Source organism: Lynx rufus, unplaced genomic scaffold, assembly GCF_022079265.1.
Source record: "Lynx rufus isolate CCGP_SWC_20201006 ecotype Redwood Valley unplaced genomic scaffold, mLynRuf1.p SCAF_1, whole genome shotgun sequence".
NCBI lineage: Eukaryota > Metazoa > Chordata > Mammalia > Carnivora > Felidae > Lynx > Lynx rufus.
The window spans coordinates 133,073,091-133,095,854 of record NW_025814823.1 but is presented as its reverse complement, the minus strand read 5'-3'; the positions used below and the strand labels follow the sequence as shown (position 1 = coordinate 133,095,854).

General features: G+C 36.0%; 1 protein-coding gene across 9 annotated transcripts in view; it reads right to left on the bottom strand.

Moving 5' to 3' along the window:
* Positions 1-22,764, bottom strand: part of ERBIN (erbb2 interacting protein) — a 130,858-nt gene that overhangs the window by 81,136 nt on the left and 26,958 nt on the right. For all 9 annotated transcript variants that reach the window (XM_047087295.1, XM_047087324.1, XM_047087344.1 and 6 more), the window contains exon 2: positions 4,682-4,729. The gene's annotated coding sequence lies outside the window, so the exon portion shown is untranslated. The remainder of the gene's footprint in view (positions 1-4,681; positions 4,730-22,764) is intronic.

Genomic DNA, 22,764 nt, shown 5'->3' with positions numbered 1-22,764 from the left:
TTAATTTCCGGGTAAGAGCTATTTTTTAATTAAGAATTTGACTCTATGCAGTTTTGAGTAGGAAGTAGGAAGTTTTGAGTTTTGATCTTCCACATCAAAATTCCAGTACATGCCAAGTTTATTTTGTTCCAATTAAATATTGGCCTTTTAATTTTTCTAAAGAACTTAAAAGTCTTATATTTGTGTAAGGTTACACATTAGAGAATAAACTGGCTTCATTAAAGGGTATACCAATCTCATTGTTTCAAACTAAATGGGGGAAAGGTTTAATTCTGAATTAGTGAAAATTTTCTAGGCTAATTTTATTAAAAATACAGTGTGTACACATAGGTTAATTCCAACTGGTCTAAGATTATATTACCAAAGAAAACCTACTTCAATAAATAAGATTGACTGCCAATCAGTAATCAATTCTTTGTAAAATGATACATTCTTGCTTTGAACAGATGACTATTAGAGTAATAGATCACTTCCAACCAGGGCCAAGACTAGGTTGAAACCAGTGAAGCAATTACCTCAAGCACAAAATATAAGAAGCACCAAAACAATGCAGTAATCAAATTAAAAATTTTAATGTATTATTTAATTAAAATCACTGAAAAATGATCTGTTTATGAACAAAATGACTATTTTTAAAATAAACACAGGGTAGTATTATGAGCTTTTTTATTTTGGCTCAGGTTTTTTTATTTTTTATTTTTTTTAATGTTTATTTATTTTTGAGAGAGAAAGAGTGCAAGCAGAGGAGGGGCAGAGGGTAACACAGAATCCAAAGTAGGCTCCAGGCTCTGAGCTCAGCACAGAGCCCCAGTCGGGGGTCGAATCCATGAACCGTAAGATCATGACCTGAGCTGAAATCGGATGCTTAACCAACTGAGCCACCCAGACACCCCTATTTTGCCTCAGGTTTCAATATGGCTCGGCAAGGCACTGCTTCTAACAGTTCTATTTCAAATTATACGATATTCTTAAAATGTTTTACAACAATAAGTATTCCACCTGCAATCTTTTAAAAAATATGACTATTCTTAGTCAATTTATATGCCAGGCACTGTGCTAAGTTCTTTAGGTAAAATATATGTATATTCTCATTTCAACCTGCTATACCTTTCCAACACATATACTATAATCCCTATTTTTCCATAATAAAACTGATTCTGTGCTCTTATTACATTAGACTGCTTCTCAATATATAATGATACACTTGAACTCAGCTTCTCGAAATGACTAAAATATCAATAGGACTTTATTACGCACTTCTTCATAGTTTACAAAAACAAAATACCGATGGAGCTCAGAACACAACACTCCAAGGTATGGCACCTTGACATACTGAATATTTTACACTTAAAGAGCCTGAGAAAACAGCAGAAGCAGGAAGGTCATGCTCGCTTACCCTTACACTTCTCTCCTGAAACAGATCATAAAATCCTTATGTGACAGGGGCCGTCCTTATACCTGGAGGAAAATAGCAGCCCCATCTCTGAAGAATGGAGAAAAGTCCTAAAAAACGGGCTTTACTAAATTTCCCCCACTTTACTACACTTAACCTCATACTCTGACCTATTATACTTCTACACAACTCTACACTCTTCAACAAATGTAGTATAAAAATATTAAGTTTTAATGGTTTCTTTAGGTCCTTACTCGTTATGAAGGCTCCTGTGCCACTTAAAACTTGCATTAAATAGGGCACCCGGGTGGCTCAGTCAGTTAAGCATCTGACTTTTGGTTCAGGTCATGACCTAGCCAAGTGAGTTCAAGACCCATGTCGGGCTCTGTGCTGACATGTCAGAGCCTGGAGCCTGTTTCAGAATCTGTGTCTCCCTCTCTCTCTCTCTGTGCCATTCCCCCACTCATGCTGTCTCTCTCTTTCTCTCTCAAAAATACAATAAACATTAAAAAAAAATTAAAACACTTGCATTAAATAAATTTGCATGCTTTCTCCTGTTAATCTGTCTTTGTAAGTTTACTTTTTACATCCAGCCAAAGACCCTAAAAGGGTCAAGGAAAAATTTTTCCTCCCCTACACTATGGTGTTAAACAAAAGTTTCTACTACATAGTATCTTTGTCTCATGGGAATATAACATACAGCATGGTGACTGTAATTAATACTGTACTGCATATTTGAAAACTGCTGAGAGAGATCTTAAAAGTTCTCATGGAGGGGTGCCTGGGTAGCACAATCAGGCATCCAACTTCGGCTTAGGTCATGAACTCACAGTCTGTGGGTTGGAGCCCCTCTTTGGGCTCTATGCTGATAGCTCAGAGCCTGGAGCCTGCTTTGGATTCTGTGTCTGCCTCTCTTTCTGCCCCATCCTGCTTGTGCACTCTTTCTCTCTTCTTTCTCCCTCTCCCTCCCTCTCTCTCTCTCTCTCTCAGAAATAATAAATGAATAAACTTAAAAAAAATTCTAAAAAAAATTTCTCATTGTAAGAAAAAAATTTGTTAACTACATATGGTAATGAATGTTAATTAATTAGATTTATTGTGGTGGACATTTAGCAATATATACATATAATGAATCATGTTGTACACCTGAAATGAATATAATGTTACATGTCCATTATACTTCAATACAAAAAAAACTTTGTCAACAAAGAAATATCCAGAAAAGTTTAGTGAATGCTTATTAATAATCTATGTTTATATGAAGGTGTGTTTTACTGCCAAGAATAAGCAGTTTTATTGACCTAATGAGAATTTCACTGCTAAAGGGGAATTTAGCTTATACTTGTGTGTTTATGGGATAGCAAAAATAAAAGATTCCAAAAATGAATATGAAATTTCTTGCTGCAGGGATTCTAAGATTTCAACTGATAATGAGTTAAGACGACACTTAAGAACAATGGGGAATTCAATCTGCTCTTTCCAATATGGTAGCCACTGGACACATAGCCATTTTAACCTTAAAATTCAAGTTAAATCAAATCAAATTAAAATTCTCTTTTATCAGTCACACTACGCACATTTTAAAAGTTCAACAGCCACATGTGGCTAGTGGATACTATACTCAGTAAAAGAAGATTGAGAACATTTCTATTAGTGCAGAAAGTTCGATGGGGCAATGTTGGTTCAATGTTTGAAACTATTGCTCTGGTTCACCATATCATAACTACTATATGCTTTTATTTATATAATACGATAGTACCCCAAAACTTGGAAGATAGGGCCTAAAAATCCCAGAAATCATAATGGATTTGGGACTATAACTGGGCATGAAATGTTTACTACCAAATATATGTAACTTAAAAGAAGGTATTTATTTGAGATGTTGTCATGCGTGCAGCACTCTTGAAGCATAAGACAATTTACAAGACAGAATGTGTTCTTTTTATTGCTTATTTATTTTGAGAGAGAGAGCACCAGCGTGTGTACACGAGATAGGGAGGGGCAAAGAGAGGGAGAGAAAGAATCCCAAGCAGGCTCCACATTCAGCACTGAGTCCAAAGTGGGGCTTGATCTCACCATCCAGAGATTATGACCTGAGTCAAAATCGAGAGTCAGATGTTCAACTGAATGAGCCATTCAGGCACCCCCAGAGTAAAGGTTAACGAAGGTAAAACAACATCCAAGGTTCTTCTGTAGTGCTAACCATCGATCATGTTGCAGACAGATAGTCAGAAATTCTAAAACATATCAGAAGAGAAAATGAATTCAGAAAAGGAAGATTAGGGGCACCTGGGTGACTCAGTTAGTTAAGGCTCCGACTCTTAGTTTCGGCTCACTTCATGATCTCAGTTAGTGAGTTTGAGCCCCACATTGGGCTCTGTGCTGGTAGCGCGGAGCCTGCTTGGGATTTTCTCTCTCTGCCCCTCCCCTACTCACGCTATCTCTGACTCTCGCAAAATTAATAAATTTTTAAAACTATTTTAAAAATAAATTTTATAGGGGCGCCGGGTGGCGCAGTCGGTTAAGCATCCGACTTCAGCCAGGTCACGATCTCGCAGTCCGTGAGTTCGAGCCCCGCGTCAGGCTCTGGGCTGATGGCTCGGAGCCTGGAGCCTGTTTCCGATTCTGTGTCTCCCTCTCTCTCTGCCCCTCCCCCGTTCATGCTCTGTCTCTCTCTGTCCCAAAAATAAATAAACGTTAAAAAAAAAAATTAAAAAAAAATAAATAAATTTTATAAACTATTTTATATTTAATAAATTTTAAAAACTATTAAAAAAAAACGAAGATCAGATGCTTTAGGAAAAAGGTTACATCTTAAGTAAAAACCTCTTGTTGACAGAGGCTACGAAGAAAGCAGTTTAGACCTTAGATTAAATTCAGGGGGCCTCAAGCCAATACAAAAATGGACCCTAATTTAGCAGACTAAAACTGATGATTGTTAAGAAAGGAAAGGGACCTTAATCATTGAGGGCACAGGAGTAAAATACCATATGAAAGAAATAAATGAATACTAACAACCAAAGAGATCCTCCCTTACACAATACTACTAGGAAGTAAACCAAAGGAAGAAAGCCTGGTCAGGTTTGAAAAGGAAGTGATCAACTTGGGGAATGTTCATAAGAATTTTAATGTAATGGTAAGCAAGAGCCACTTTATAAGCCAGACTTAACCTGGGACACATAAAAAATATTCTAATCAAATGCAGAAAGAGAAGCCAACCAAGAAAAAAGTCATAATAATAATACAAACAAAAGAATAAGACTAACAAAAGAAATTAAAGCTACTTACCACTGGGTTGAAGTTCTCTCCCTGATGTTTCTTAATCGAGCCAACATTCTATGGAAACGAAAAGAAAGAAACAAAATTAACAATAAAAATAGATCTTTATGATTTTAAGGATCATCTCTTCTAATTTATTTGCCTCAAAATGTAAGTTAAAATTATCAAAAATTCACCAGTGTAAACAAACAAATTTGCTATCTTCTAAATACAAAAGTAGCTTCTTAACCACTGGTTTTTAATACATTTGTCAACTATGGCGAGCCCTTACGTATATCAAATACCAAATGCCTATCTACCATTAAAATCCCATTTATTTGAACCTACTGAGAAATAATAATTTTTTTCTAAGCAAAACAAATTCTAATTACCAATTATATTTAAATTTAGTAGTTTTTGATTGTTTTGGGAGGCATACAATGCTAAATGCTGATCAGATTCTATTCCTTCCTTTCCAGAAATTTTACTTTATTCATGGTGGTAATGGACCCAGCTAAATATCCACAACTGAGCCTTCCAAAAAGGGTGCACAGGGGTTAGATGACATAGTTGAGATCAGTGACATATGAAGTCTACTTTGGGGATGGAATGAGGTTGGTTATGGGCAGACATTTGTTTTCCTTATCCTGGGACAGATGTAAACATGTCTACTGCTGCAACCATAATCCTATGACCATTAAGTTAACAAGTGTCAGTATGAGAAACCAGCTAATAAGCCTGACAAAGTAGAAAGACAAAACAAGCTGGACCAATGTTAACCAATGCCTACTTTTGAATGTCTTGATATGTAAGAAAACTAAATCCCCCACTTTCTTAAGCCATTGTGAAGTTTTCTGCATGTACAGCCAATACATTACAAAGTGAAACAGCCTGAACTTGAAACAGTAACATTAACAAAAATACATCATAACCTTTCTATTAAAAAATTGGTAATATTCATAAATTTATGTTCCAAATTTTAGAGTCACCCTAAATTTATTGGGCTATTTTCCCCCATGCTAAATGGTTTAGTACTACTTAGTTGTTTAAACTTCACCACAAATTCTACTTGTAACACATGCTACAAAAAATACCTTTGTGTATAGCAAGCAAAGATGGTCACTAAATTTGTCATTCAACATACTCCTACATATGTGACAGTCTGGTAGAACAGAACTGCCAATAAGTTGAACCAGAATAACGCTATATGCAAGAGCAGTTTGGAGAGAGCCTAGATGAGATATCTGTGTTTAGAAATGTTAGTTTAAAATACCTGAAAGATGTCCTAGTGGGATCCTTAGTAAGCAGCTGAATATGGGCATTCAGAGATGTGGGGACAGATCCAAACTGAGAATATAAATTTGGAAGTCATCTGCCTACAGACGATATTTAAAGCAATGAATTTAGATGAAAGCATCAAGAGCATAAGCACAGACAAAAAAGAGAATAGGGCCAATGATTAAGCCCTGAAATATTACAAAAATAAGAGATCAGAAAGAGATAGAACAAGCAAAAGACACTGAAGAGAAGCAATGAGTCCAAGTAATATCCTAAAGGCAAAGTGAGAAAAAAAAATGTTTCAAGACGAAAGAAGTTATCAACTATGTTAATCAGAATTCAAGAACTGTCACTGTGGGGGCGCCTGGGTGGCTCAGTCGTTTAAGTGTCCGACTTCGGCTCAGGTCATGATCTCACAGTTCATGAGTTCGAGCCCTGTGTCAGGCTGTGTGCTCACAGCTCGAAGCCTGGAGCCTGCTTCAGATTCTGTGTCTCCTTCTTTCTCTGCCCCTCCCCCACTTGTGCTGTGTCTCTATCAAAAATAAATAAATGTAAAAAAAAAAAATTTTTTTTTTTTTTAAAGAAAAAAAAGAACTGTCATTGTGTATTAAAGTAAGTCACTGGTCATCTTGACAAGATCATTTATTATGGAGTGGTGGAAACAAAATAATGTTGGAGGTTAATGAAGAAAAAAGAGGATAACCTGACATAACAAATAAAGATAATTCGGGTACTTTGGCTAAAAGGACATTAGAAAAATAGAGCAGTAGCGAGAGCAGAATGTGAATCAGGAGTCACAACAGCTGATTTGTAAGCAATTGGAATAATCTAATTAGAAGAGCCCACTGGTAAATTTTTTAAAAATGTTATTTTGAGAGAGAGAAAGAGAGACAGAAAGAAGAGAAAGAGAGAGAGAAGGAGATGGGGGAGAGGGGATGGTGAGCAGATAGAGTGGGAGACAGAATCCCAAACAAACTCTGCGTTGTCAGCTCAGAGACTGATATGGGGCTTCATCTCCCAAACCATGAGATCATGACCTGAGCTGAAATCAAGAGACAGACACTTAACTGAGTGACCCACTCAGGCAGCTTCTTTTTAAGAGCCCACTGGTAAATTTTTATAGAGAGATTTGGGCAACAATTCATAGATTGTCATAGCAAGATCTCCCACCAATAAAGAAACTGCTCATGAGGAGGAAAAGAAAACAAAACAGACCTTGGGTGCAATGGTATAACCAGCCAAATAAAACACACATAGGGTATTTTTCAAAAATATAGATTATTATAACTTCTTTCAAGAGATTCTTATTTTGGAGATTAGATATAAAACTTAAGATTCTTTATTTTAAAGTGCAGATGTACTTCTTTTTCTCCAACATTCTCAACAATTATAAATACATGCTCAATCTTATTTCATCTATGCTCAAACCACCATCTTTTCTCCCTCTCCATTCTCTGCTATTATTATGACAAACTCTTAGCTTGGATTACTGTAAAGACTGAAAAGTGAAGTCACTATAAAAGTTTTTAAAAATACAGTACATTATATTTTCCTATTGATTTGAAGAGATCACACAATATATCTAACTAGATTTGACAGAAATTTCAATGTTGGACTAATCTTTCTAAATGAGTTCAAAAGTTAAAATCTAGAACAAAGGCTCCTCAGGCATGCCCACAGCTATTAGTTGACACTTAGTGGTTGTATAAGATCATTTTAGTTTAATCATGGCTATCACAGTTGTTTGCTAATTTATATTTGGTATATCTGTCGTTAGTTCTGAGGCAATTTTATAAAGGACACTATTAACTCATTATGGGTAAGTACATGAATAGTAAACAATGAAAACAGTGATAAGAAAGAAAAAAAAAAAGAAAGGTAAGAAACTTATTCAATGAAAAAAGTATAAATGGTATTAAGAACATTTGATCCTGAAGGAAAAATCAATAACTGAATGTATAAAATGTGCTATGCCCACAACATACAGCAGGAAATGAGAAAGGAGTCTGATCAAATAGCTAAGTTTCACTTATGGCTATAAGACCAACATCAATGTCTGAACTTTACTGGCCTGATTCTAATCTAGTAGAAATCTGAGTTTCTTCAATATCAGCACTACTAATCCAATTTTCATATCAAATGATGGTTAGCCTAAACATGTTTTTAAAAAATCTTACATACATAATAGTAGTAGATATACAAATAGAAGTTACTAAAGAGGTCCACATTTGCAAAAATTTCCATTTTTACATTTCTACATATTACTTACATAATGAAATAGATCCTTATAGTCTGGAAACTGTATACATCCATGTAACCAACAGCAATGAAGATGTAAAATCAAATACTATGGTGAAAAAAAAAGGGGCAAGAGTGGGTATCTTTGTTTCATTCCTAATCTTAGAAGAAAGATTTTCAGCTTTTCACCGAGTAGAATGTCAGCTGTGGGCTTGTCATATATGGCCTTTATTATATTGAGGTATGTTCCTTTTACTCACTTTGTTGAGAATTTTTACCATAACTGGATGTTGAATTTTTGTCAAATGTTTTTTCCACATTTACTAAGATGATCATTATGATTTTTACCCTTCATTTTGTTAATATAATACATCACACGGACTGATTTATGGACGTTGACCCATCTTTACTTCCCTAGAATAAACCTCACTTGATCATAGTGTATGATCCTTTTAATGTATTGTTCAATTCAGTTTACTAATATTTTCTCGAGGATTTTTACATCTATGTTCATCAGGAATATAGCCCTGTGATTTTCTTTTCTTTTGGCATCTTTCTCTGGTTTTGGTATAAAGGCAATGAAAGCCTCATAAAGTAAGTCTGTAAGACTTCCCTCCCCTTATATTCTCTGGAAGAGTTTGAAAAGGATAGGTATTAATGCTTCTTTGAATATTTGGTAGAATTCACCAGTGAAGCTATCTAGTCCTAGCTACAGCAATCAGGCAAGAAAAAGAAATAAAAGGCATCCAAACTGGAAAGCAAAAAGTAAAAATGTCACTATTTGTAAATGACATAATAGTATATACAAAAACCCTAAAGACTTCATCAAAAAACTATTAAACCTAATTAAGTGAATTCAGTAAAGTTGCAGGATACAAAAATCAGCTGAATTTCTAGTAAGAAATTTTCAGAAAAAAAAAAGACAACAATCCCATTTACAATTGTATCTAAGAATAAAATACCTAGGAATAAAGTTAATGAAGGTGAAAGATCTGAATATTGAAAATTCTAAAACATTAATGAAAGAAATTAAAGACACAAATAAATGAAAAGCTATTCCATACTCATAAACTAGAAGAATCAGTAGGAGTACAATGTCCATACTACCCAAAGCAATCTAAAGATTCTTTTCTTTTTTTTAATGTTTATTTATTTTTGAGACAGAGACAGAGCATGAACAGGGGAGGGTCAGAGAGAGGGAGACACAGAATCCAAAGCAGGCTCCAGGCTCCGAGCTGTCAGCACAGAGCCCGACACGGGGCTCGAACTCACGGACCGTGAGATCATGACCTGAGCCGAAGTCAGATGCTCAACTGACTGAGCCACCCAGGCGCCCCAGCAATCTAAAGATTCTATGCAATCTCTATCAAAATCCCAATGGCATTTTTCAAAAAAATTAGAATAATCCTAAAATTTGTACGATACCACACAAAACAAGAAAACAAACAAACTCCAAAGAGCCAAAGTAATTTTGTGAAAGAACAAAGCTAGCAGCATCATACTTGTGATTTCAAAGTATATTACAAAGCTATAGAGCTACAGTTATTAAAACAACATGATAATGCCATAAAAACAGAGAGACCAATGGAACAGAACACTCAAAAATATATCCATTCATACACAGTCAATTAATTTACAACAAAGGAGCCAAGAATATACAGTCCCTTCGATTAATGAGAGTGGGGACAAAACTGGACAGTCACATGCAAAAGAATGAAACTTGACCACTATCGTAACATTGTACATAAAAATTAACTCAAATTGGATTAAAGACTTAAACATAAGACCTAAAACCATAAAACTCCTACAAGAAAACACAGGTAGGTAAGCTTCTTGACTTGGTGATGATTTTTTTAATCTGACACCAAAATCAACAAAAGCAAACATAAGTAGGACTACATCATACTAAAAAGTCTCTAGCACAGCAAAAGAAACCATCAACAGAATGAAAAGGTAACCTATAGAAGAGAAGAAAATATACGCAAGCCATATATCTGGTAAGAGGCTAGTATTCAAAATACAGAACTTCTATACCTTAATGACAAAAAAAAAATCCAATTAAAAATGGGCAGAAGATCTGAACAAATGCTTTTCAAAAAAAAACCATACAGATGGCCAACAGATACAGGAAAAGATGTTCAACATCACTAATCATCAGAGAAACTACTTGTACATCATAAGATTATCACCTCTCACCTTTTAGAATGGATATTATCAAAAAGACAAGAAATAACAAGTATTGGTAAGGATTTGGAGAAAAGGGAACTCTTCTGTACTTCTAATGAGAATGTAAACTGGCACAGCTACTATAGAAAACAGTATGAAGTTCTCTCAAAAAAAAAAAAAAAAAAGAAAAAAAGTGATCCAGTCATATGATCCAGCAATTCCATGTGTGGGTATTTATCTGAAGAAAACAAAAACACTAACTCACAAAGATTTATTCACACCCATGTTCACTGCAGCACATGCAGGCGCACATACATGCATATTACTCAGCCATAAAAAAGTGAGATCTTGCCAACTTGCAATAACTTGGATGGATGGATCTTGAGGACATTAGGCTAAGTTAAATAAGTCAGACAGAGAAAAACAAATACCATTTGATCTCTCTTATATGTGGAATCTAAAACCAAATAAAAACAAACAAAAAACCTCCTAGATGTAGAAAACAGATTGGTGGTTGTCAGAGGTGGGGGAGGGGGTTGGGAGAAATCAGTAAAGGGGGTCAAAAAGTTAACTATATACATACATACATACATACATACATACATACATAAAATCCTTCTATCGCCTCAGCTGGTTCCCATCAACACCCTAGGCAAGTCAACCTGTCCTGAATAAGACTGCCTTAACATTTGTGTACAAGTATTATAAGAATGTAGCCTTTGGTTCTCATGGATAAATACATGGAAGCAAAACTGCTGGGTCATAGTCTTCATTTAATTATATGTACTTTTTTTTGTGGTTTTATCATTTAACACTCCCTGAGTTTTGGTTACATTTTCAACAACACTTGATACTATGTCTTTCTTAATTTTAACCTGTGTAGTCGGGTGCATAGCAGTATCTCATTGTATTTTTGTTTTGCCCTTCTCTAATTACAAATAGCATAGCAGAGCCTCATACATACTTAGACCTTATTTAGATGGTAAGACACTGGAATGCAAGCCCTGACAACCTCATGTGATAAAACTTTTGGAGAAGAGAGTGATCAAATTTTGCATATGGGAGGAAAGTAAATTATTGTGCACTGTGCTGGAAAACAACTCCCCTTGAACATCTCACATTTCTGCATGGTCTGGGTTCTTTGAGCAATGTCATTTACAGCCAATTAAATATGCTTGTATAAAGAAACATTCTAAGATAATAATGCTTAGCAACATTAAGACAGCCCAATTTCCTCTCTTGAGATTTGCTTAAATTCCAGATTAAAGATAAGGTTTTTGTCTCTTACTTTCAGAGGAAAGGACCAGACTCATCATCAGTGGTACTATGTAAAATCAGAGTTTCCCAATTCGGGCTTCCTCTCCTGCAATGCACAGTACTGCTCCTACAGGAATCATCTGACCCTCACTGTGTAGCCATGTGAAGATTAAGGCTCAGGTAATTGACACAAGATATGCCCTGGTCCCTGCATTTGTAATGAGTAATAAACTATTTGTCTCTGATCTAGAGGTCTTGTGTCTTCTGATAGGTTACCATACTAGCCTGTAAACAAGGTAAAATCTAGACCCTTCACTGTTTTCTTACTTAACCACATAAGTTAACAAACATGGCCACAGTGTTCTATACCACCCAAGATCAAAGACTGAGTCCATTTCCCCATTCCTTGAATTCAGACTGACCTTGTGACTTGCTTATATGGCAGTTTGTTAGGCAAATAACAGTACCTATGCCTCAAGAAGATTTAAAACTTCTACTTTTACCTTCTTTGAATGTTGCCCTGAGAACATGATGTTATAAAGCAGCATGGGATAAAAGACCACAATGCTGATTCACAAATTCAAGAGAACATAAATGGCTGATTTTTTAAGCCATCAATCTTCATAAGTTTATCAACTATATTGGTTTTTTTCAAAGAGGAAACTTTACACTTTGTTCATTTTCTTTTTTTACATTTTCCAATGTTTATCTTTGAGAGAGAGACAGAGCATGAGTGGGCGAAGGGCAGAGAGAGAGGTTAGACACAGAATCCAAAGCAGGCTCCAGGCTCTGAGCTGTCAGCAGAGCCGGATGCTGGGCTCAAACCCACAAACTGTGAGATCATGACCTGAGCCAAAGTCGGACGCTCAACTGACTGACCCACCCAAGTGCCCCAGCACTTTGTTCATTTTCTTAAGGTAAGTTTTCTATTTCACACATTTCATTTTTTTCTATGTTTTCTGCCTTTTATTCATTTTGAATTTGTCTCTTTTTTCTGTCTCTTCAGGTAAAGATTAAATAAATGATTCTAATACTTTTTTCTTAAAGATTTAAAGATACAAATTCTCTTGAGCTGTACTTCATAAATTTTGATGCTTTGTTAATTTAAAATGCTTTTGATTTTTCCATTTGATTTATTATTTTATCCACGGGTTATTCAGAATCATCTTAATTCAATATGTGGAGATCTACTAAACCTTATTTTGTTTCTGATTTCAAATTTAATTCCATTATAGTCAGAGAACCTAGGGTTTCTAATCTTTGCAGTATTCTGAAGCTTTCAGACAGCCCCACAAAAAAATCTATCTTGGTGAGTGTTTTATGTGTGCCTGAAAGTCACATTCTGCATCTCTTGGGTATAATGCTTTATAAATGTTGATTAGGTTAAATTGGTTGATAATGGTGTTCAAATCTTCTATACCCTTACCAATTTGTGGCATTCTTTTCCTACTAAATATTGAAAGTACTAAAATCTCTATCAATGTAAACAAGTCTATTTCTCCTTTTATTACTGTCAATTTTTATCTCATGTATTTTGAAGCCGTTGTATAGAGTGAATACACGTTTAGGGTGCTATCTTCTTGATAAATGGATCCTTTTATCATTGAAAGATGTTCTTTTTCTCTGCTAACAATCCTTGCCTTGAAATATATTTTGCTTGGTATAACTATAGCCATAGGAGTTTTCTTTTGGTAAATATTAATGTGGTTTATCTTTTCCCATCTATTACTTTTAACCAAGTTTGTCTTTATATTTAAAGTGTCCACTTGTATGAAGCATACAGCTAGGTCTTACTATTTTATCCAATCTGACAATTTTTATGATTTGATGGCAGGCTTAGACAATTTATACTTAATATAATTACTGATATGTCTTAATTTAAGATTATTTCTATTTTCTATTTGTTCTTTGTTCCTCTTTTTTCCGGAGTTCAAATAATGCTATTGTCCCCCATTCTATCTCATTTTATGGCCTTTTTGTTGTACTTTTTTCTGGTTCCTCTAGGAATATACAGAGTGCACTCTTAATTCAAATAGTCCATATTCAAATGTTATGCCACTTCACATATGACCTAAGAAATTTATACTTACATTTATTTTCTTCCATATTTTAAGCTATTGCCATACATTTTACTTCTACATATTATAAATCTTATAATATTTTTTGCTTTACACTATCAACTGTTATTTATATAAATTTAAAAACTAGAAAACAGAATTTCATATTTATTCACACACCAATTCCTTCAGTCTGTTTCTTACTACAAATTTGCTGGTAAGCCTTTTTAAGCAGGTTTTTCTAAGATACTGCACTTTTCAGTTCTTAGAATGTGCATTTGGCTCTTTGTCAGGTTGTCCATCACTCTCCTGAAATACCCAATCCCTCATATCCTGTAAATTGCCTTAAAATCCTTGTCTCTTAATTCTAATAACTGGGTCATCTGTAAGTTTGCTTTTGTTAACTATTTTCTCTTATACAATCACATTTTCCTGTTTCTTTGTATGTTTCATAATTTTTCATAGTATCCTAGATGCTGTAAGACTAAAGTTGAGAATTAAGCACAATACTTTCTTGTTAAGTTTTCCTGTTTTCCCAGAGAGTCTACAATCTTCTCTCCAGATAGATGACTGATAATTCATTTTACTAGTAGAAATCAATTTGAGCTGAAACTGGCTGCAACTTTATTTAGATTGAATTCATCTGTGATCAGTTCAACTTACAACTTCTCTATCCCAAACACAGCCAAATTTTTTATCTTGTCAATCTGTGGTATAAAGAATTTGGGATGCAGTTCCAGGTATTTTTTTCATTTAGTTTACCTTTAGATTCAAATCCAGCAGAGTCCCACAACTCAAGAGTTCCACAACTCAAAGTCCCACAAGTCAATATCCTCATTGAATTTTCAGGACTATACCTTTCTCTAAGCCGTTCAACCCCTCCTTTACTGCTGTTTCAAGACAAAATTCAAGGCAGATAGAATTTATCAGCCTTAATGATTTATTTTGCCTTTGGGGCTCCATCAGATTCTTATCCCTTCTCCAAAGTCCACATGGTCATTCAAAAATTGATGAGTTATCCTCATTCCTTCAGTCTTTCCATTTATGGCATGACCTATACTGATACCAGGCACATGTAGCCAGGCAGGGAAGTTGGTGTACTCTTGATTCACCTAGGAGAGGTTCATTATCTCTGGAATTCAGTTCACTAAGGATTCCTTAATTCCACTGATGTCTGCTACCCTATTTTTTTAAAAGCATGATTCCTTTCTTTTCAGGCTTTTCTTATTCTTACCACGGAACCAAAGGTTTTCTTGTTCCTCTGATAGCCTAATGAGAAGCAGAAATATCAGGGCATTTCCAGGGTAGATGAAACTGTTTTATTTATAGAAAAAAAGAGTCCCAAGGAAGATATCCAGCCTGACTCACTCCTTTGTCAAGGAAACTTGGTCATGGTAGAAGAAAAATCTTCAGAACTCTCCTCCATCTCAATTTAGGAAAAATAACATTAATTTATGGAAGAAGAGGGACTAGTTATTTTTACCAAAAAAAAAAGTCTTTTGTTCCACAATTAGAAATAATACTACAATGCAAATACCCCAATAGAATTGGTTTACTTAACTCTGAAAGGCTAACATTACATCATTCTATGATCAGAAAGAGTAAGCACAGGAAGAAAGAGGAAAGAACGCAGCTCAATATGGCTCATAATCAAACTCTGGGAAAATGAAATTGTGCAGAAAAAGAATACTGGAGGTCTTTGAGTTAATTTCCATTGTTTCTGACATTAGAGTGGTTTCTGTAATTTTCAATAGGTCAATAAAAGCTGTACAAAAAAGACACTTGGGGAAAAATGTATCAAAAATGTATATTCACAATGTTTACTGTGGTAGGTAAAGTATATCTTGACCTTATTCTGAACCTAGAAATAGCTTTCTCATTACAGTCCTGATTGGATCTTCAACTCTTCCCCATAACACAGTCTTGTGGGTGGATTAACTTCCTTGTGTGTATTCCCTTATTTCTTTTTACTTCCCAGTATTCATCTCCACACAAAACTAACACCAGATCTCCTTAGTTTCTGCTAATTACTGCTAATAACAACTTCTTTTCCTCCTTGAACTCATTAAGCATCATCTGGCAAGCCCTGCTGGGAAATGAACAAAACAGTCAAATAAACGAAAGAGAATTCTACTTCTCTAAAGTATTCTAAAGGAGTAATTGATTTTGACCATGTGCAGCAATATGCTATACCAAGTAGGTGCAATTCTCCTCCCATCTTAAAAAAAACTCTCCCTCAAGATACCTCTCCAGCTACCAACCTACGAGAGGGAGAAAGAGAGCATCCGGAATCCAGGGGCCGCTGGGGGGTCAATTAGGGGCTCAAACTCACAAACCATGAGATCATGACCTGAGCTAAAGTTAGACACCTAACTAACTGGGCTATCTAGGCGCCCCTTCATCATTTGTCCTCAAACCCACGCCAATCACAGTTTTGTCCCCATCACTTCAATGGAAACTATTCTTCCTAGTTCATCAATGGCCTACATATTGCCAAAATTCAATATAATTCTAAGTTCACATCTCACTTGGCTCATTTCATTAGCAGCACCATTCCCCACTACTTTACACATTTTCTTAGTTTCCAAGATATCACATGCCCTAAATTTTGTTCCTACACTAGTTATGCCTCAGTCTCCTTTGCTAGTGCTCCTCTTTCTGCCAACCACTTAACACACTGTAGTGGCAGACAACACAGATCGTGGCCCTCTTCCCCATAACCAGAGCCTTGAGGATCATCCATTTTCAAGTCTTGAAATTGTATCAACTCTTTAAATGCTAAGTACCTGAATGATACCTGTCCTAGTTTGGTTTCTCCCAAAAGCAAAGGCTTAGATAAGGACTTAAGTACAGGTAGTCTGTCCAGGTAATGACCTGAGGGAGCAGGAAGAGTAAAGCAGAGACGGAGAAAAAGCCAATATAAGGGATGGTATATTGTCAAAGTCATTCCAAAGGACGACAGGGGTCCATTCTACTTAAACTTCTTGAGAAACACACAGGCAATCTCTCAGAATTGTCTGCCTATAGGATGAAAGACAAGCTGTTATCCAATTACTCCTGTTTCCCAATGATTAAGGGTTGCCTCTGTGGACATTAACTTTCACTGGCTACCAGCCCATACTTGCTTTCTGGTTCAGCTAGCCTCCCAAAGCAGAGAAATCACTGGGGCTTACTTTCACTGGGAAGGGCATCTGAAGGCAACTTTTATGGTACTGTTTCTTGCACCTACAGTTAAAACAAGAAGTGAACCAAGAAGATGTGATGCTGGACACCAGAAGAGCCTAACACTGCAGATAGACCACCCACATCCACCCCAGGCTTGCATATCCAACTCCCTGTTATAGGTCTCCATTTAGTGGAGGAAAATAAAGAAAAAAGCAAGAATTAATCATTTAGAAAAGAGTAAAAACGATGAACGAATCCAAGAGCTGGTTCTGTTCTTGGATTGCACACATTCAAGTGGATTTTTTTTTTTTTTTACAAATACAGTAAAGGGCTATAAATGTATTTTCCTCTCTTCCTTATGATCTTTTTAAATTTAACTTATTTTTGGGGCGCCTGGGTGGCGCAGTCGGTTAAGCGTCCGACTTCAGCCAGGTCACGATCTCGCGGCCCGGGAGTTCGAGCCCCGCGTCAGGCTCTGGGCTGATGGCTCAGAGCCTGGAGCCTGTTTCCGATTCTGTGTCTCCCTCTCTCTCTGCTCCTCCCCCGTTCATGCTCTGTCTCTCTCTGTCCCAAAAATAAATAAACGTTGAAAAAAAAATTAAAAAAAAAATTTAACTTATTTTTTAAATTTGCATCCAAGTTAGAGAGCATATAGTGCAACGATTTCAGGAGTAGATTCCTTAATGCCCCTTACCCATTTAGTCCATCTCCTCTCCCACAGCCCCTCCAGTAACCCTCAGTTTGTTCTCCATATTTAAGAGACTCTTTATGTTTTGTCCCCCTCCCTGTCTTTATGTATTTTTCCTTCTCTTAGGTTCATCTGTTTTGTATCTTAAAGTACTCATGTGAGTAAAGTCATATTATATTTGTCTAATTTCACTTAGCATAATACCCTCTAGTTTGAACCACATACTTGCATATGGCAAGATTTCATTTTCTGATTGCCAAGTAATACTCCATTGTGTGTGTGTGTGTGTGTGTGTGTGTGTGTGTGTGTGTGTATACACACACCATATCTTCTTTATCCATTCATCCATCGATGGACATTTGGGCTCTTTTCATACTTTGGCTATTGTTGATAGTGCGGCTATAAATATGGGGGTGCATGTGCCCTTTCGAAACAGCATACCTGTATCCCTTGGATAAATACCTAGTATTGCAATTGCTGGGTCGTAAGGTAGTTCTATTTTTATTTTTTGAGGAACCTCTGTTTTCCAGAGTGGCTGCACCAGTTTGCATTCCCACCAGCAGTACAAAAGAGATCCTCTTTCTCTGCATCCTCACCAACATCTGTTGGTGCCTGAGTTGTTAACGTTAGCTATTCTGACAGGTGTGAGGCGGTATCTTATTGTGGTTTTGATTTGTATTTCCCTGATGATGAGTGATGTTGAGCATTTTTTCTTGTGTCAGTTGGCCATCTGGATGTTGTCTTTGGAAAAGTGTCTGTTCATGTCTTTTGCCCATTTCTTCACTGGATTATTTGTTTTTCGGGTGTTGAGTTTGATAAGTTCTTTATAGATTTTGGATAATAACCCTTTATCTGATATGTCGTTTGCAAATATCTTCTCCCATTCTGTTGGTTGCCTTTTACTTTTGCTGATTGTTTCCTTCACTGTGCAGAAGCTTTTTATTTCGATGAGGTCCCTATTGGGACCTTCATTTTTGCTTTTGTTTCCCTTGCCTCCAGAGACATGTTGAGTAAGAAGTTGCTGTGGCCGAGGTCAAAGAGGTTTCTGACCGCTTTCTTCTCAAGGATTTTGATGGCTTCCTGTCTTATATTTAGGTCTTTCATTCATTTTGAGTTTATTTTTGTGCATGGTGTAAGACAGTGGTCCAGGTTCATTCTTCTGCGTGTCGCTGTTCAGTTTTCCCAGCACCATATTCCATTTAATAGTTTTTCGTGCTTTGTCAAAGATTAGTTGGCCATACGTTTGTGGGTCCATTTCTGGGTTCTCTATTCTGTTCCATTGATCTGAGTGTCTGTTTTTGTGCCAGTACCATACTGTCTTCAAGATTACAGCTTTGTAATACAGCTTGAAATCTGTCCTTGTGGTTTTTTTTACTGTTTATTTATTTGTTGAGACAGACAGAGAGAGAGAGCAAGCGCAAACAGGGGATGAGTAGAAAATGGGAGACAGAGGATCCAAAGTGGGTTCTGCACTAACAGCAGTAAGCCCAATGTGGGGCTCAAACTCACAAACCATGAGATCATAATCTGAGCCAAAGTCAGATGTTCAACTGACTGAGCCACCCAGACACCCCTCCCTCTTCCTTATAATTTTTTTTAATTTTATTTTTTATTTTTTAAAATTTAAATCCAAATTAGTTAGCATATAGTGCAACAATGATTTCAGGAGTAGATTCCTTAGTGCCACTTACCCATTTAGCCATTCTCCCTCCCACAACCCCTTCAGTAACCCTCAGTTTGTTCTCCATATTTGAGTCTCTTCTGTTTTGTCCGCTCCCGTTTTTATATTATTTTTGTTTCCCTTCCTTTATGTTCATCTATTTTGTCTCTTAAAGTCCTCATATGAGTGAAGTCATATGATTTTTGTCTTTCTCTGACTGACTAATTTCACTTAGCATAATACCCTCCAGTTCCATCCACGTAGTTGCAAATGGAAAGATTTCATTCTTTATGATTGCTGAGTAATACTCCACTGTGTGTGTGTGTGTGTGTGTGTGTGTGTGTGTGTATGTGTGTATATATATATATATATATATATATATATATATATATATATACACGCTACATCTTCTTTAGCCATTCATCTATCGATGGACATTTAGGCTATTTGCATACTTTGGCTATTATTGATAGTGCTGCTATAAACACGGGGATGCATGTGTCCCTCTGAAACAGCACAACTGTATCCCTTGGATAAATGTCTAGTAGTGCAATTACTAGGTCGTAAGGTAGTTCTATTTTTAGTTTTTTGAGGAACCTCCATACTGTTTTCCAGAGTGGCTGCACCAGCTTGCATTCCTGCCTTATGATTTTCTTACTAACATTTTCTGTTCTGTAGCTTACTTCATTATAAGAACACGATATGTAATATATATACACAAACTATTTGTTAATAGACTATTTCTATTATTGATAATGCTTCTGGTCAAAGAGTAGGCTATTAGTAGTTAAGTTCTGAGGGACTCAAAAGTTATACTTCAATTTTTGACTGTGTAGGAGTCAGCACTCCCAAACCCCATGTTGTTCAAGAGTCAGCTAGAACAGAATATAAACATTAAAAATAAGACAATTTCCCAGCAAATCTAAAGATACAAAACACAGCAGTAGGAATAAGAATGGGAATATAATAGCACAAATAAAAATTATGTTTGTATTTTGGAATAAATGTTTATCATATATCGCAAAACAGTAAGTATTTTAAAAAATTAATTACTGGGGTGTCTGGCTGTATCAGTCAGTGGAGCAGGCAACTCTTGATCTCAGGCTCATGAGTTTGAGCCCCATGTTGGGTAGAGAGATTACTTTAAAATAAAATAAATAAATAAGTTAATTAACTATAAAAATATATAGTGATGTTTTAAATTTTGCATGACTTTTTTTTTAATTTTTTTTTAACGTTTATTGATTTTTGAGAGACAGAGAGATAGTGTGAGCAGGGGAGGGGCAGAGAGAGAGGGAGATACAGAATCTGAAGCAGGTTCCAGGCTCTGGGCAGTCAGCCCAAAGCCCGATGCGGGGCTTGAACTCACAAACTGCAAGATCATGACTTGAGCCGAAGACACACGCTTAACTGACTGAGCCACCCAGGCACCCATAAATTTTGCATGACTTTTTACAAAAACATAAATCATAGGGGCACCTGGGTGGCTCAGTCGGTTGAGCATCGACTATTGGTTTCAGCTCAGGTCATAATCCTAGGGTCATGGGATTGAGCCCCATGTCAGGCTTTGTGCTGAGCTTGGAGCCTGCTTGGGATTCTCCCTCTCTCTCTCTCTCTGCCCCTCTCCCCTGCTTGCAGGTGCACTCTCTCTAAAACAAAATTTTATATATATATAAAACACACACACACAAACATATATATATAAGTTATACAACAGTCTCAGGAAATAGAAAATCATGGATGAAATTTAAGGGTTTATCAATATGACTCTAAAAGAACACCCAAGCACTTGCAAACTTACAAGGAATGGAATATGATCACAAGGTTCAGAACTCATCAGAAATCTAAAATAGTTCTCAGTTCATATTATAAATTCAACAGAATTTTGATACCAATACATATCAAAGTTAGCACACTGCATTAATATACCATTTATATGCAAAAATACTTTAAAAAATCCTAATTCAGCAGTAATACTAAACATGACTAAGGAAAATTAATTCTAGGAATGCCAAGAGAAAAAAACATCTATTAACGGTAACAACACACAAACAGATGAACGGGGGGAAAATGGATCTTCTTGACAATGCCAAAAGGGAATCCAATAAAAGACAGCATTCACTCTTGACAAAAATCTTAGTAAACTAGAAACAGGATATTTCCTTAATAAAAAAACAAACATCTGAGTCATGTTCATGAAAATACATACTAGAAACATTACTGTTAAAATTTAAAAGAACATCAACACTATCAAGTAAGTGAAAAAGACAGCCTACACAAAATGAGGGAAAATATTTGTAATCACATATCTGATAAGGGACTTGTATCCAGAATACATAAAGAACTCTTACAACAAAAAAAAGACAACAAAACTTAAAAGGGCAAAGGATTTGAATAGCCATTTCTTCAAAGATTTACTAATGGTCAATAAGCAAATGAAATGAGGCTCAACGTTATCAGTCATTAAAGAAACACAAATCAAAACCACAATGAAATAAATTTTTACATCTACTAAGGATGGCTATAACCAAAAAGACAGGAAATAACAAGTGACAGGGAAGATGTGGAGAAATTGGAACCCTCATACATCACAGATGGAAATGTAAATTGGTACTGTCACTTTGGAAAAAAGTTTGGCAGTTCCTCCAAAAAGTTAAACATAGTTACCATATGACCCATCAATTCAATTCACAGGCATATAACCAAGAGAAGTGAAAACATGCACTGGCAGAAAAACCTATAAAGTTCATTGCAGCATTATCCATAGTGGCCAATAAATGGAAACAATTGAATACTCATCAACTAATGAATGGATAAACAAAATGTTGTCTATTCACACAATGGAGTATTATTCAGCTTTCAAAAGAGATTAACTACTGATAAAGATAGAACATGGATGAACTTTGGAAACATTATGCTATAGTAAAAAATCCAAACACAAAAGGCCACATATAGTATGATTCCATTTTTATGAAACGTCCTGAATAGACAAATTCATACAAACAGAAAGATTAATGGTTGCCAGGGTCTAGGGCTAGCAGGCAACAAGAACAATTACCAATGGGTACAGGGTTTTTTAGGGTGATGAGATGTTTTGGAATTAGACAGTGATGATGGTTACAGAGCCTTATAAATATATGAAGAATATAATAATATAATATATTATAATAATATAAATATTACTAAGAACTACTGAATTACACTTTAAGCAGGTGAATTTTACTGTATGACTTATAACTCAATAGAAAAATATCTTTTTTTTTTTTTTTTTAATTTTTTTTTTTCAAAGTTTTTATTTATTTTTGGGACAGAGAGAGACAGGGCATGAACGGGGGAGGGGCAGAGAGAGAGGGAGACACAGAACCGGAAACAGGCTCCAGGCTCCGAGCCATCAGCCCAGAGCCTGACGCGGGGCTCGAACTCACGGACCGCAAGATCGTGACCTGGCTGAAGTCGGACGCTTAACCGACTGCGCCACCCAGGCGCCCCTCAATAGAAAAATATCTTATAAAAAAATACGACACCAGTTAATGCCATTATTACATACTAATGCAACAGATTCCAAACTGATTTCAGTAGCACCTTTTTCCTTAAGATTATTTAC